General features: G+C 38.6%; 1 protein-coding gene and 1 long non-coding RNA gene across 4 annotated transcripts in view; one reads left to right on the top strand and one right to left on the bottom strand.

The window, feature by feature from the left end:
• RASSF4 (Ras association domain family member 4) overlaps window positions 1-16,945 on the bottom strand; it is a 261,966-nt gene that overhangs the window by 145,251 nt on the left and 99,770 nt on the right. The window lies entirely within an intron of this gene.
• LOC142161498 (uncharacterized) overlaps window positions 12,164-16,945 on the top strand; it is a 31,743-nt gene continuing 26,961 nt past the window's right edge. The window contains exons 1-2 of one of the 2 annotated variants that reach the window (XR_012693416.1): window positions 12,192-12,268; window positions 13,212-13,291. This is a non-coding gene — a long non-coding RNA (uncharacterized LOC142161498). Of the gene's footprint in view, window positions 12,269-13,211; window positions 13,292-16,945 lie in introns of both variants that reach the window. The other variant, XR_012693417.1, reaches the window with a different exon arrangement.

Genomic DNA, 16,945 nt, shown 5'->3' with positions numbered 1-16,945 from the left:
AGCAATCCCTCCCTTCCATTCCCGAATCCTGGTGCAAACGTTCGCTAACTGATCGAAGTACAGTACAAATGGCCACAGTATGCATGAGCCAGTTCTGCAGTGGAGTGTGGTGCAGGGATTCGTGGATGAAGGCCGTGATAAGTACGGGCTGTGGTTCAGCTCTGGATGTACCTGGCACCACATGTTGATGGGCTTTGATACGGTTCGGATGTCCAAGGCTGTGGTAGGTACGGGCTGTGGTTCAGCTCTGGATGTACCTGGCACCACATGTCGATGGGCCTTGGTATGGTATGGATGTCCAAGGCCATGGTAGGTACGGAATGTGGTTCAGCTCTGGATGTACCTGGCACCACATGTTGATGGGTCTTGGTATGGTATGGATGTCGAAGGCCGTGGTAGGTACGGACTGTGGTTCAGCTATGGATGTACCTGGCACCACATGTCGATGGGCCTTGGTATGGTACGGATGTCCAAGGCCATGGTAGGTATGGACTGTGGTTCAGCTCTGGATGTACCTGGCACCACATGTTGATGGGTCTTGGTATGGTATGGATGTCGAAGGCCGTGGTAGGTATGAACTGTGGTTCAGCTCTGGATGTACCTGGTACCACATGTCGATAGGCCTTGGTATGGTACGGGTGTTGTGGTTCAACCCCAAAGGTAAGGTCTGCCGTCCTGCGGCTGGTGCAGCCTTTAATGTGGCAGGTGAACACTGTATGGTATAACCAAAGTGGGTAAGCACATATTTATGGTAGTTAGGTGTTTGGAACCCGTGCTCTTCGAAGAATCGGCTTAGGTTCCGTGCAAGTACAGCTCATCTGGGCTGACTTGCGGTGCATTATGATTAGCCCAGAGTGGTGCGGGTTCCGGATTGCCTGGGGACAGCTGTCCCATTAAGTTTAACAAGCATGGATGGACAAGGTCGAATACAGTGTTCTCCCGCCACCATAGCAGCTACGGCTTTATTTAAATAAATAAGAGTTATTTGCCAACAAGTCTGTGTGGTGTCTTTTATTCTTTTATTATATTACTTAAGATTTAAGGTTAAGACTAAGGTCTATTGGCTATGTTATCAACCATAAACATTTTATGAATTAATGCATTAATTAGACCAGCTGGGAAGTGTCACCAAAATGTTATTAGCTGCACTTATCAAAAAAATAGGCAGGGAATTAGAAAAAGAAAAATCACACTGATGTACGGTAAATCAAAAGACTTTTTTTTTTTTTTTAACTGAAAGGGGAAAATCTGTTTTGAGGTGTGGTGTTTAGTTTGTGATATTTGTATCTCTGATAAATTAATGTTGACTTTAAAGATTAAAGCATTTGAAGGATGACCTTTGTATTAATTATGCTGTATATGAAGAAGTGTTAACAGATTAGCAAAGAGGCATGGCTTCGGTATTTTCACCCAGGGCTGCCGAGAGGGGGGGAGGCGGGTACTAATTACCGGGCATGTCAGGGGGCCTGGCCCGGGCCCTTGCGCTGCTGATTTTTTTTTTTTTCAAAACAATTTTTTTTTTTTCTCTTTCTTTCTTTTTTTTTTTGCGGTGGGGGGGGGGCCCGGTCGTTGGTGGGGGGAGCAGGCTAGTTTAAAAAAACCCACCATACTCACCTGAACACGGAGTCGGCATCCCTTCTCTCTGCTGCTCTGTGCTCCATTCAGACTGTCTGAATGCCGGGTGTGATGTCATCATGTCATGCCCAGCATTCAGTCAGTCTGAAGCAATGGAGCACAGAGTAGCAGAGAAGACCAAGAAAGGAGAAAAGGTAAGTGAAGGGAGGAAAATGAGGGGGGCACGAGAGAGGTTAAAAAACGGGGGAGGGGGGGCAGCATGACAGAGGGGTTAAAAAATGAGGGGGGGCACAAGAAGGGTTAAAAAACAGGGGGGCATGACAGAGGGGTTAAAAAATGAGGGGGGCACAGAGGGGTTAAAAAACAGGGGGGGGGCAGCATGACAGATGGGTTAAAAAATGAGGGGGGGCACAGAGGGGTTAAAAAGGGGGGCAGCTTGACAGAGGGGTTAAAAAATGAGGGGGGGGCAGCATGACAGAGGGGTTAAAAAATGAGGGGGGCACAGAGGGGTTAAAAAATAGGTCAGCATGGCAGAGTGGGGTTAAAAAATGGTGGGCAGCATGGCACAGTGGGGTTAAAAAGGGGGGGGAGGCATGGCACAGTGGGATTGAAAAAGGGGGGAGGAGCAGCATAGTATAGTGTGATGAAGGGGAGCCAGATGAAGGGGGCAAAAGCAGCATGGAGGGCGCAGTGTGATCATAAGGCATGGCGATGATGAAGGGGCACATTATTGTAATATTGGAGCTGGAGGAAGGCCTAATTATTAATCGTGGATGGTATTGATTTAACGCCAGGGTTGTTTGGAATTATCTAAATGTAGCTATTTTTTTCCAAATAAGGCCCTCAGCATTCCAGGATCCAGACAAGCCGCAACTAAAGAAACATGCAGCCACAGGTGGTGAAAGTGAGAAGAACAGGTAGGACAGTATGTGAAATGTTGTGATTCTAGTAGGGACAATGTCAATTTTTAGTGAGTGTTGTACCCAATGTAAGGTGCAGGTCAAGACTGAACTCTTTGTGTACACACTGCATTTTTTCTGTACTACACTGTGGTGCTAGATGTCCTGAAAGTCAGGAGTGCTTGGACATATGTAAGGCTAGGGCGAATTGAGAGCCTAGTGATTTTGATGTGTTTGTCACGCCCCAATGGCGCATTTGCCACGCCCCCAAATGCATGACCACACACTTGAAAAAATTCAATGAAGCGGCGCAATTTTTTTTTACCATACTCAACTATAAGGGGGGCTCCATGAATTTGTTGTACCGGGGCCCTGAATTCCTCTTGGCAGCCCTGTTTTCACCAAGACTGGATAGACATACTTGCATAATAATAAAAATGATTTTACAGAAACTGTATTTTTATAAACACATGGACAGAAGGCAATTTAAAGTGGCAATGCTGGCACTACTTAATAAAAAACAAAAAATAAAACAATCAAGTGCTGGCACTACATTAATAAAACAAAAAATAGTATTTTTTTTTTCAAAAAAGCAGCGTGCCATCCACCCCTCCAAATAGCTTAAGTGCTGTCAGATGGTACTAGCAAAATCAGGGGAAGATGTTTCAGCACAGACCAGATTCTCTAGGGAGATGGATTACACACGCACAAAAAAAACAGACCCTTTCCCCTAGGGGTACCCAGCACTGTACTGAAAGCACCAGGGCAGTGGGTGTGGGGTAATAATAAATTACTGGTACCAAAAACCACAGGCTGCCATTAACAGTTTGGCCATGCTGGTGTTTGCAGTAATACAGTGCTCATTGGGACCTGTAGTGCACCAAGACAAAATAAATAAACACCCCGCTTTGTTAAATATAACTTAATTTTAAATAAATAAAAAAAAACTGTGGTACTAACCAACATCCAGATTCTTCATCTGTAATCCATTCTTGTTCATAAAATAAAATATTCTTGCAGCTTGAAACCTATGGACACATACTAATGTATATCACAGTGTATATATATGTATGTATGTATATTTCTACATAAAAGAATATACAAAGTGATAAAACCTCTAAAGTGCTATTATGTATTCAGTGTTTTAATTCACCACCACTGAGTGCCAGCCACTGCCATGGAGGGACAGTAGCCAACAGCTTCTATCCTGTGAGCTGCCAGCTGCTGCTCCTCCAGGTTGGTGATGAGCTGGGAGTTTGGCACAGGGCTATGATGTCACAGCTCAGCACCACACAACCACTCACTGAAGATGCTGTCCATCCTCCTGCTCCACATGGCAAGAAGTGCACATGAGGTGTGTGAGGGAAACAGGGTAGTTTCTGAGGAGGGGAGTGGGTAAGAAGAAGGTGGGGCCACCTAAGTGTGCCCAGAGCTCTTGCCAGCGTTTCACCTGTACTATCCATATTCCACTATGAGAGGGATAGGCATCTGGGTGATTTGCTGACATGTATGTTTAGAAAGGGTTACAGTATATTGTAGTCAACGGTTTCCTGCTTGATTTAGTTAATAAAAAAAAATACCTTAAATGTGCTTAGAACATTTCCTTTAACTGAAGGGTTGGTGCATTTCCCAGTAATACAGTTTCAGCATGTTATTACAAGAGAATGAGCCAGGTATGAACTTTTACATTTACATGCAATTACCTGGTAAAGCTCTACCCTTTCCAAGGAAAAATGTAAACACAACTAGGTTTGACATCCTGCCAAGTACTGTAGCTATTGAGCATTATTATCATCAAAATAAAATCTCATTCAATGTTGTATAAAAAAATATAGAATTTCAGTGAAAAAAAGTAACTCTAAAAACATTATCAGCCTGGTTTCTGAGCCTAGAAACATCAACTTCCAACAGAATGAAAACTAGGGAAATTCTACCAGAATGATTATATTTACCCAACACTAAAAATATGGCAAATGTAAAATCTTTTTCGCTGGTTTCACATTATACTATGTCCCACAATTATAATTTTGCACAATGTTCAGTTAAAAAAAATAAGACACCTCTCTTAGCAGAACATTTCACATTTTTACTTCTTTACTACTAACTTTATTTTTCCTAGCCACAAATGGATCTCCAGGTGTAATTTATTATGACAGTGGCAAAAAAATGTAAGCCTAACACTCATGCATTGAAAAACTGCAGTAGTAAATCCCAGGTATTCTTCTGTAGCTACACCAAAGACTCCATTCACTTTACACACTTAAGTTATGAGAAAAGGTTAGCCAGTTTAAATATGTTTACTTTAGAAAATAAGGAGTTTAAGTGGGGACATGATTACTATGTACAAATACATTAATGGTCAATACAGAGAACTTTCATGGGAAATTTTTACCCCAAGGACCAGGGGATGGCTGGCAAAGTTCAGCCCAGGGGGCAAGACTTGACTCGGCAGGCTATTAGGAAAAAATTTACACTGAGATGCAGTGGCGGACTGGCCAGGGTGTAAGTTTGCCCGATGGCAAGTGGGCCATGTGGGACCCTGATGCAGTGGGCCCCCTTAAACATTAGACAATATGTAAAAAATACTAATAACCTTATAGTAGCTTGAAAATATAATAGAACTTCCAATATTATTATTGTATGCAACTAAAATTTAGGTTGGATTACTATTTTAATAAAATCATTTTTCGAGGTATAGTAGCTTAAAAATATAATAGAACTTCCAATATTATTAGCTTATGCAACTAAATCTTAGGTTGGATTACTATTTTAATAAAATCATTTTTCGAGGATACTTTATATTTAAGAATATAATAAATAATTCTGAAAAAATAATTCAGAATTGGGTTATGTGAGGCCAATGCATACGTTGTATAAGCTTGGATCTTTACTATTGCGATTGCACAATGAAGCTTAGCTGGGAATCTCAGCCTGGGCTCATCACATGTAGCCAGAGTTTATCGAGCTATTGCATACATTGCAAAGACAGCAAATATTTTTCATTGCATTGGCCTAAGTTTGAGTGTGCTTCATCAGCATTTCACCTCGTGCTTGCTGTATTTGATGTGTTTTATAAAAGGTATGTATTTATTTAATATTTTTAATATACTGTGGCCATATGCCCTTTAATTTATATATAGTGTATTTTCTTTTATTGTATAAAATTAGTTCAAAAATACTAGATAGTATATATATTTAATCTGCAGTATTGAATAAAAAAAATATACACATAATGCAAGTTCAATAAATAATGATACCTTCTATTTACTCTGCAGCTAAAATTACTGTGACTGTTACAATTGTTGTTAATAATAAATGCATCTATAATACATATTCTCATTGACGTGTTCTTGCGTCAAGGGCCATTATGGATTTTTTTAGCAGAAATACATATTGGACCTCTCTACTGTACCTTAGAAATTTGTTACAATACCCTATAACAGTTTACAAACAAAATGCAGAATACAGCAACAGAATAATAATAACAACTACAATTATTATCAAATGCAAATCTACAAATAGCTAATTTATGGCAAAAGCTGACTTCCATGTGCACCCCATAGGGTTGCGAAGGTAAATCTGTGATGTTGCGGTACCGTATTGTCACTTTAGTCATCATGGACTGAAAAGCTAAAACCCCATTGACTGAAACATTACAGCATCTTAAAATTGACCCCAAATATGTTTATCTGATAGTACAGATGGAGCTGCAAGCTACCATGGCCAGTATAAGTATAATGGTTTACAAAATAAAATTACTGATGTGGCTGATCAGGTGCAATGCCCATGTGTTCAATTTGGCGTTAACTGAAAAAACAAAATGTTGCGTGCCTGCAGTATTGTTTTTAAGTTGCACCAGAATTAAGCAACGATTGTGAAAACATCATATAAGAGAATGGCTGTATGGATAGAAGTTGTTGGAAAACATTTAGGACAAGAAAAAATGAAATGAATAAAGCTAATTAGTGAGACAAGATTGTCAGGAAAATCCAATGCAACAACAACTATATTTGGATGTTTTGATGTTTCCGCTGTCAGTACTTTTGTAAATCTATTGACATGCTTATCAATGATACAAGATTCAGAAAACTTTGATGCAAAAACAAAACAAGAAGAAAATGCTTTACTTCAAAGTCGCCTAAAAGTTGGAAACAATATTGACAGCATTTAATTACTTGTAAATATTTGAAACTACAGCCCCATTATCAAGATGTTTACATACAAGTGTGTAGACATGTTTACTGCATGCAGTAGTAAATTCAGCCACAATAAAGCTTAAGGAACAGACAAGAACATTTAATAACGTTCACAGAAAGGCATTGGATTTTGTAAATTAATGTAATGACAAAACTGTACAGTTCAATATCGAGGAAAAACAAACATTGGAAATTGACTCTTTGAAAACAACATTGCCAGTTAAGAGGCAGTAGAAGAAGAAAAGACTGGTAGATGAGCTTCTAGATGATGAAAGAAATTTCTCAGATTCTCTAGCCGATTTTCAAGCTAATGTGTTTAGTGTCTGGACAATGTGGTCCATTATAGGTTAGAGTCACGCTTTGTACAACACAAAAAGTTGTATAAAGATTTATCCTGCTTGGACCCAGCAAAGTTTAAAACTATTGCAGAGAAGAGAAGCAAACGGCACAAAATAGAACATCACAACACCCTTCAGCAGGTGCCAGAGAATCCATGCAATACCAGCCTAGAGAATGATTTTTACTCAGCACCTCACTTTTATGGACAACTCCTTAACCCTCCTCTAGTGACATCAGATGAGAGTACCCCATCCCGTTAACTTTTAACCCTTAGAGAGGTGAACTTTAGATAATGAACACAAGCTCAGGTTACAATTCCCCTCGTGCTTAATTCACCCTCAGTTCTTATTCATGTTAACTGTTGTGCTTTCTCCTGATTGAATGAATGAACCAGTGTTTACTGGTGATTAATGAATAAACTGGAATGAATAATTCCAAAGGCCACCTGGATTTTTAGCAACAATGTAAAAACATTACAGTTTTTTTTTAAATTTCAACACTATTTAATTATTCTGGCATCCCCATGTGCATTGCATAACAAAGTATAATTTACATTAGAGATGGGCAGGCTCGGTTCCCCGAGATCCGAACATGCCCGAACTTTGCCTATCCGAGTACCGAGCCGAGCAGGCTCGGTACTCTTCCGCCCGTTCGGTATCGAAATCGAGGCAAAATGTCATCGTAACGTCAACACACAGAAACATCGCTGACAGCCAGTGGATACAGAATCTGCTGATACAGTCCGTGAGATAATAAAAAAACATTTATTGATAAATAAAACAATTCAAATGTATCAAAGGGTACATACACTGGCCAATGAAGATGTTGAATAGTTGTAGTACAATCAACAATAATCGCTAATTGTGTAATATCAAAACACCATTCTTGGATACATAAATGTATGCATGGCAACGCAATATGGCTGGCAATAAACAAAAAAACGCTAGCTGTAGTCCCGGTGACGTGGAAGTAGAAATGGGGGTGTGACCACACCAAACAGACAAAATACTTGCAATCCCAAATGGTTTCATATAATCCACTTAATGAGACAATACAGGGTTTCCTCAAAAGCAAATGATTAATGAATAGTAATGAATGTTAGTAGATAATACCGTTCATCCACAAACTCCGCAATATGATTCACATATGGCTCACTCTCTTATAATATATGGAAATGCTGTACAGACCTTGGTTCGAAGTGTCATCCCATATAGTGGTCTGAAAGGTGTAAGATTCCTTGAGAACAGCGTGTTCCGTTCAATCTGTTAATAATAGACAGAGATCAAAGAGCCTGCAGCATCAGCAGGAGCGCTTGTGTTTCCTGAATCAGAGCCGTGTTAACCGAAGCGTCCGTAGACTTGAAGCAAACGGCAGGAAATATTCAATGACAGTAGCGGTATCATAGAATCCAGAATAGGTGTAAAAATGTACCAGCATAAGATCACATAACAGGCTCAGCGTGTCCTCTCTCTAACTGACGCATTTCATCACCTGCGGGTGATTTCATCAGAGGTGGTTTTTCATCGTGACGTCGTAGGATCTCGGGGCTCGGTTCTGGCAGTATTTGAAATGCATAAAAACCAGCCTCCACAGTAATCCATCGCCATTTGACAGAGGGAGAGAGCAGGGTTAGGTCACAGGCTGTATTAGAGCAGGGACAGAGCAATAATTGTATACCTTATTCTTTCAATTATTATTGCAATTCTGATACCAATTCTATTAGCAATTGTTAGAGAAGGATAGAGGAGGCTTTTTTTTTTTTTCAATATTTTGCACTACAAGTACTTTGGGGTGTCCCATATTCCCCAGTGTGATACAATAATTTTTCTGGCTGCCAAAAGTCATATTTAGCAGCAGTATCTATACAATTTTTTGCACTACAAGTGCTTTGGGCTCATTAAAATGGATTCAAAGCAAACCACAATAGAGCAGGATCAGCAAGCAGGTGCTGGCACCAGTCCTGATGGTAGTCTTCCCTGTACGTCATCTGGTAAAGCCTATGTAAAAGTACATAGTCTTTTTAAATCAGGGAAAAAAACACACCCCAAAAAAATAAGTATAAGTATAAGTGTAGGGTGCAATCTACCCCCAAATAGGAAAGGGACTTTGGGGCATTTCTATATCACGTACAGTCTTGAAAGGCTGCTGTTTTGGCAATTTCTCAATAAGGGTAGGGTGTCATACACAGACTGACCCCAAACTGGCTTTGTCCATTTCAATTTATATTGTACAGTCTATAACGGCTGAATTTTTTACTATTTTCTACAAGTGGAGGGGGGCCTAGAGAGACAGAAACCATACTGCCTTTGTCCATTTCTTTATATATTTAACTATAAGTGTAGGGTGTAATATACACCCAAAGATGATGGCTGCATTGCCAATATGCATAGATGGAAAGGAAGACAATCTGGTTTGTGTGTAGAATTAATGAAGGCCTACCAGAAATTAAACAGTTTTTTTTAATTATTTATTAGCTTTACAATTACATTACTTATCCAAGAAACAGGTGGAACACTAAATTCGGTTATTTTATGCCCAAAAAAAATTGATTTTTAAACAAAATTACAAAACAAAACCAAAACATGCAAGTGTGGTTTTGCCAAAACCCGAAGGTAATCCAGATCCAAAACCAAAACCAAAACCAAAACACGGGGGTCAGTGAGCATCTCTAATTTACATCCAGTTACTTAGAACTAGCCCTCCTTGTACAATAAAAGTTGTGTGTAGGCAGAAAAAAAGAATAAGGGCTTCATTTAGAGAGTTTTGCCCCATATTTACGCATAGAAATTCTGTAAAAAAAAAGTGTGTATGTTGAGTTTCACATATCTCAATATACAAACAACTAAAAAATTACTGTATTTCTAGACGTACAAAGACGTCTTTTGTATGCTTACACCCAACTCCAATTACAGACATGTACATAGAACTAAGGCTAGTGTAATTAAATCCGAAGGCCAGATATGGTCGATGAGAAAGACACATAGAGTTGAGAATACATTACATTTCTTGCTGAAGTCCTTTCACTGTTATACACCAATCTGCCTTGTGTATATGACATTACATTATATTGTGTATGAATAAGGTAATCCTACATTAACAGTTTGTATGACTAGTGTACTGCGACTTATCCATTAGTATCTAAAATTATAAACATTATGTTAAAGTAATAAAAGGGAAAGAAACAACCAGATTTAACAAATAATACCACTTAACTACGTCAATAAATATATGAAATTAAACATAAAAAGGGCAATCGTAAATGGATTTAATACATTCCATTAGATACCTCAGGGCAAAACTGATGATACCCACTTGACTGTGGATGCCATTCAGATACACCCTGAGGCCTTTCCTCTCAAACATCCTCCTCCCAGGGGCCCTTCAGCATCTGAGAATGTGAAGAAAGCAATAATTTTAGTTTTCCAGTATAGGTCATTGTTTTTTCTTGTTTTTCTTTTGCGTAAATACAGTTATATAGAATTCTTCCATCATTGTTTAAAAAAATATGCTTTTTTGTAAAGGCACAAATTATATTTGTTCTGTAGGAAAAATTTCAAAACACTACCAACACAGTGATTGACTGACATGCATCATGAGTGGTAACTGATGACGTAATTATGGGAACCACAAAGTGCCTCAACCAACATGGAATTTCTGAGTCTGCATTTTCATAATATTTGTAACTATGTAATATCTGTGACTGTACTGTGATGCAAAATAAAATGTTGCATATCTCTGTCTTCTTAATGTATACTTAAGACATGGGCGGATCTAGACTATTCTTGTAAGGGGGGGCGGGGCAATTTATTGATTGATCCCCACTCCTCCCCCTCTCGAGCCACGATTCATCCCGCCTCCCAGTTCCTGTAGGTCATGTGACCTAAAACACTATTGGGTATATTTAATAAACTGCAGGTTTGAAAAAGTAGAGGTGTTGCCTATAGCAACCAATCAAATTCTAGTTAAAATGTATTTAGTACATTCTACAAAATGACAGCTACAATCTGATTGGTTGCAATAGACAACATCCCCCCTATGTGTAACACAGATTAATGTATTTTAGGATAAAAGTCGGTCAGGCTTGTTCTTTGCTTTATTTTAAGTAAAACACAATAAAGCTATAAAATCACAAAAATAAGAGCAACAAACAAAAGATATGTCTGCTCCATCATCACACTATTCCACCTTAATCACATCACACTGTGCCTTCTGACTACTGGCAGAACCTTTTGGTGTCTGTAAGGTGTGGGCAGTGTTGGATAGGGATGTTAGTCCACAGAGCGTTATACATAGCCAAGTTGTTGCTTTATTTGAGAACAGGAACAACAGCAGTGATGTAGGTTCACACAGGGTTAATAGAGATAAACAAGGGAATGGGTTGCCATCTAGTACATTGATTGCATTATTGCACTATTGAACAGCCTTCAATATTACATTGGCATACCGCATACGGGTTTTTCAACTGATCCATTTGATTAGACCGATTTGCCAGGATGGTTATATTCATTTCCTGATTTACATATGTATATTGTTTGTTTTATGCACTTATGTATGTTCAGTCATTTCCGGCGGGAATGCATTATACATCTATTATTCCACAATAAACTGTTTTATGCATTTACACTTTGCATTATATATTCCACATAGTAGCGCCCAGAACCTGTTTTTATATATATCCACACACAGGGTTAATGGCTGCAGCAGTTGTAATAGTTAAAGAATGCAGTTAGGGTCACACAGCAGGGTCATACAGCAGCAAGATGCTGATTTCAATAATCACCTCTCCCTGCACCAGTTGGCACTAGAGGATCAACAGAGAGAGTGTGAGAGAGGAGACAACATATGAAGTGCACTTCTCTCCAACACTTATCACACTGTGCCCTCTTATGATTCTGTGCCCCTTATCACACTGCTGTGCTCTTTTCACACTGCTCCCCCTTATCCATCTGTGCCCCTTATCACACTGCTGCCCCTTAACACATTGCTGCCCAATTTACCACAGAGAGGGCATGGGATCGAGGCACTGTCCCATCACACTGAAGACAGCAGTGTGATCTACACCTGACTAAAGACATATTACAATAATCATTTGCAATTTCAGCAATGTTTACGTAGGAGTACAGGAAGTAAATTGCATAATAAACTATGTTCTTTCACGATACTTTCACTTGTCCTGGAGCCATTAAACGATTGATATGAAGCTGCAAGTGCTGCTGTTGGTCTCCCTGTTACCTGCTTTATTCACAATTAACCCTCATGGTAAGGCTTTGCTATACTTTCAACTTATTTTCTGTGTCACTTTTACAGGCATTGCTATTATAAATATTTAGGCATCTACATAGGTTTATGGGTATGCATTATAATGACATTCTATTAAATATTATGAACTATATATATTTCCAAACAAGTATATAAACTGAGTTTGTGTGTTTTTACCACTTCATGGCCAAGCCAAGTTTTTAAATTTGAGGTGTGCCTATTTCATCGGAAATAACTTTATTCTAGTTTACCAAATTAAATTTGTTATTGTTTTTCTTGGTAGTTAAATGACTTTCTTTTGGTAACATATTGGAATTGATAAACTTTGTTAGCCTCTTGTATAGGGAGGAAAAATAAACTTTTGAAAGATTCGGCTTTCGTAAAAGTTATATAGATTGTGCAAGCCCATTAATGTATTTATAAATATAACTAACAATACATGATTTGATTTTTTGGGAGAATTTGCTGATCTGCCCACTCCTGGGTACATTTACAAACGGAGACAACATTTACAAACTGAACACAGTTGTCTTAAATCCTTCTTGCTATAGAAAGATGGACTTACTAGACTGATGAGCAGCAAAAACTGCTTCCTGGAGATCATTCCAGATGTCTTTATGATCATTTCTGTAATTGTTTTCTAAGGGCCACAGTGTTCTGCATCACAAGTCAGTGGGGAAAACAGAGTGTACATAAAAGAGGGATGTACAAGGTACACAAAATAAATGCACACATGAAAACAAAGGATAGGAAAAGCCCTGTTTGTGAGCATACATATCTGTTTTCACACTGCTGCCCCTAATCGCACTGCCGCTGTATCCGCCCCTCACTTAAGCCCTGTTACAACAATCATTTGTAATTTCATCAATGTTTACGTAGGAGTACAGGAAGTAAATTGTATAATAAACTATGTTCTTTCACACTACTTTCACTTGTCCTGGAGCCATCAAAGGATTGATATGGAGCTGCAAGTGCTGTTGTTGGTCTCCATGTTACCTGCTTTATTGACAAATAACGCATGTGGTAAGACTTTGGTACATTTTTCAACTTATTCTCTGTGTCACTTCTACAGATATTGCCATTATAAATGTTTATGCATATACATAGGTTTATAGGTATGCATTATAATGACATTCTATTAAATGTTGTGAACTATATACAGTATATTTTAATTCTAAACCTCCTAGCCTTCCCCTATGCTGCTGATTAGCTGAAGAAATGTTAGTTATTATTATTTTTATTCAAAAAGCATTGTGATATTTTGTCATTGTAAACCCTTTTTAAATGCTCTGTATTTGTGTTCTTAAATAATTGACAGGGGTCTGGAAGACAGAAGGAGAGTCTGTATCTCTCTTTGGCAGGGCTAGCAGGCTCCTATATAAATGAAACTTGTCGGATGGGGGGTCCACCCCCATTTACTATAACCACCTTATTATTAAACTCACCAACAGGATCACTCAGCATTCTCCTTGATCTTACTCTTTAACTCCCCTCTGCTTTGTTACCCTTGTCTTACCACCTTTGTTTTCTTTTCAAACAATATGTTATTGCTGTATTTCATAATTCTTATCTGAACAAGTCTGGCTAGGTGCCGCAATGCCCCTCTCCCCACCTAACCTATAACAAAATTGATCCCAGGAAGCCCACAATTCATTATTTTATGGGGTCTCTTTTAATCCACTCTAGAAACTATATCATCCTCCATGAGTTTGAAAATTTTCTCTATTACATTTCCTAAGAGGCGTGCAATAGAAACTGCCAACTTCTTAGTAAAACCACTCTTCAGACAATTCATCTAATTGCTCTGTGGTTCAACTGACAGTAAGTATGGGGGAGGGGTGGAAAGTTTAATAGATAACAGAAACTCAGTCACTCATATTAAACAATTATAGACACAGAGGGATGATATGTCATAGGGATCAGTAAACACAGAATCCTGACCCAGGATTTTCTATATGCGCATAATGAACTCCAGAGCAACTTCTTTGCAACCTGTGAAAGCTTGTAAAAACATATCAGAGGGTAATGTGGTTCTTGGAGAGGACCTTAGTGTAATTTGTACTCAAATCTAAACAAGTCTTTTGTAAAACCTAGCCAAACTGCCCTTTAGAAAAGCCAGAAAGTTAGCCAACTTAAATACCATGGTCTCCATGAATACTTAAGCATAACTCAACCAAGGATTATACTCATTATTCATGCCCACACAAAGTTTATTTGTACATTGATTTCCTGGTCAGGCCATGTTGCTATCACTAAATCTACACATCTGACATTGCCTTCTTGTGTGAATTAACATTTAGACAAAATCATCCTATTCAACCTTATTCTTATGAGGCTAGGCAGGGCATCAATGAATTTTTTGAACTTAATATTACAGATAAAATTTAGCTCATGTTGTATGAACAACCGGACATCTACTTCCTGCTAAACTACCGTATTTCCCCATGTATATGACGCTCCACTGTATAAGACGCACCTATATAAATCATGTGAAAAAATTGAGGATAAACATTATACTCAATTTCTTCACAGAGTATTTGTGCAGCTTATACAGAGGAGAGTCAACGCTATAGTGAATTCTGACTTACCCTGTCAGATGATTCCTCTGTCTGGTAAAGTCTTCTGTCTTCTCTCTGTCTGATCCTGATGCTGGAAACCCGATTAAGGTCCTCTCTGCGATGTCCGGATGTCCTTTCAGGACCTTGACAATCCTTTCAGGACCTCAAGGGGACCTTGTCAAGGTCCTGAAAGGACATCCAGACATCGCAGAGAGGACCTTAATCGGGTTTCCAGCATCAGGATCAGACAGAGAGAAGACTTTACCGGACAGAGGAATCATCTGACAGGGTAAGTGCTACTACCCCTGTATAAGACGCACCCAGTTATTAGACCCAAAATTTTGGGGAAAAAGGTGCGTCTTATACATGGGGAAATACGGTAAATCCTAAATGTTTCAAGATAGAGTCAACACGATTAAAAGTAAGCAAAGTCAACTGGGTGTTTGTCCAAAATAAAATTGCTGAAGAGTTTGGTCACTCCCCAGTCAGCTGTGGTCATATACCCATTTGTGATATGGCCACGCCCACTTTCCCACTGCCATGGACAGACATCTTTGAAAGAAGGAGAGGGTTATCCATTTACAGCTCCATCAAAGAGTGACAGACCAAGGATTGGTGATCCAGAGATTGTATTCTACTAGTGTAGGTACACCTTTGTACCTCTATGTTTATTTATTTTATACTACACCATAGTGGTTTTAGTGTTAGCAATTTATACTTTGGTTGGTATGTACATCCTTATGCGTTAATATTAGTTTTATGATCTGTATTACATTACAATGTTTGCTTTATTGCACCATGTGGAGTTTTAGCAGTTGCACTATTTACTAGCGTTGTTATGTTTATATTCATTTTTATGCATTGTATCTTATTTTTATTTACGCTCTGATTATATGAATTTTAAGATGTATTTTAAGTGGTGTTTTATGAACTGCATTTTGATCTCATAAGCAATGATTTTAATTATTCTTCTCTCTATCTTACCTTCATATTAATTTTATTTATAATCTTATGTATATATTGCACCTAAGTACTTGGTAAAATAATACTTTTATTAACTATATAATGAAGGCAATATTGGTGCTTATAAGTGGGCTACACCCTGTCATTTAAGCAGCTATATCTTGCCATTCAACATTCATACAGTGTCCATATCCAAGAGGGCCGCCATAGTACTTTACATTTAAAGATCGAGTGTTTCCCTTATAGAATTGTTTGGGGACCAGGGTGAACCGACCCCTTCTGTATACTTCAACACTAACAACTGTAATCATGATGCTCCGTAAATTGTAATGTGAGTGCGCAACGGTTTAGGTGATATAATACCTATTGTAGTTGGTAACTACTACACTATTCGGCATCCTCTTTTTCTTGTTCTCTTTTTGCTTGTACCTGATATTCAAGGACTACCCACCAACTCTCCAGATATCGCTGGTTGCTGCATATGATTGAGTTCTACAGATAAGCAGAAAATTCTCATATATCTGGTACGCTTAGACACACATTAGGTGGAGGTGGTGTCATTTCAGAAGACAATACAAAATCTCTGGTTCACTCGAAATATGTTTGGTGTACTTAAACACTGAAGCTACTTAGTTGGGGATCCTTACATAACTTTCTAATCCGTTCTCTTGTTGGTACTGATAATCTACATACTCTACTTAGTTACTACACCAGAAGATGCCGCATTCCTTCTTTTTTCATCTAGATTTACCCGGATCAACCATCCGGCCACTGAAGGTTGGCTGCCACTCATACATGTGTAAGTGTTCCTATAATAGACCCCAATAGACTGACTTTTTAGCAAATACTGGACTAAGTGCCATTTTTACATCTTGTAATTGCATACATATATATATATATATATATAGCAAAACAAACATAGAAGGACGGCGCCTTCAGGTGTGTATCTTAAATATGTAGAAATGGCAACTATATAAACAATAAGCACAGAACAGTCCAGAGGGTGTTTAGCTAGTCAATGTCTATGTAGGACACCACAGGTAGTTCATATAACCAATGTACAGGATATATGTAGAATGATTCAGTAATTAGTCAGCATATAACAATGTGAAACACCGTGCAGTATAGTGGTAGGATGGCGTGCATACCAAATATA

Source organism: Mixophyes fleayi, chromosome 6, assembly GCF_038048845.1.
Source record: "Mixophyes fleayi isolate aMixFle1 chromosome 6, aMixFle1.hap1, whole genome shotgun sequence".
In the NCBI taxonomy this organism is placed as follows: Eukaryota; Metazoa; Chordata; class Amphibia; order Anura; family Limnodynastidae; genus Mixophyes; species Mixophyes fleayi.
Note: the sequence above shows the minus strand (reverse complement) of the source record. Positions and strands in the feature narration are given on the sequence as shown.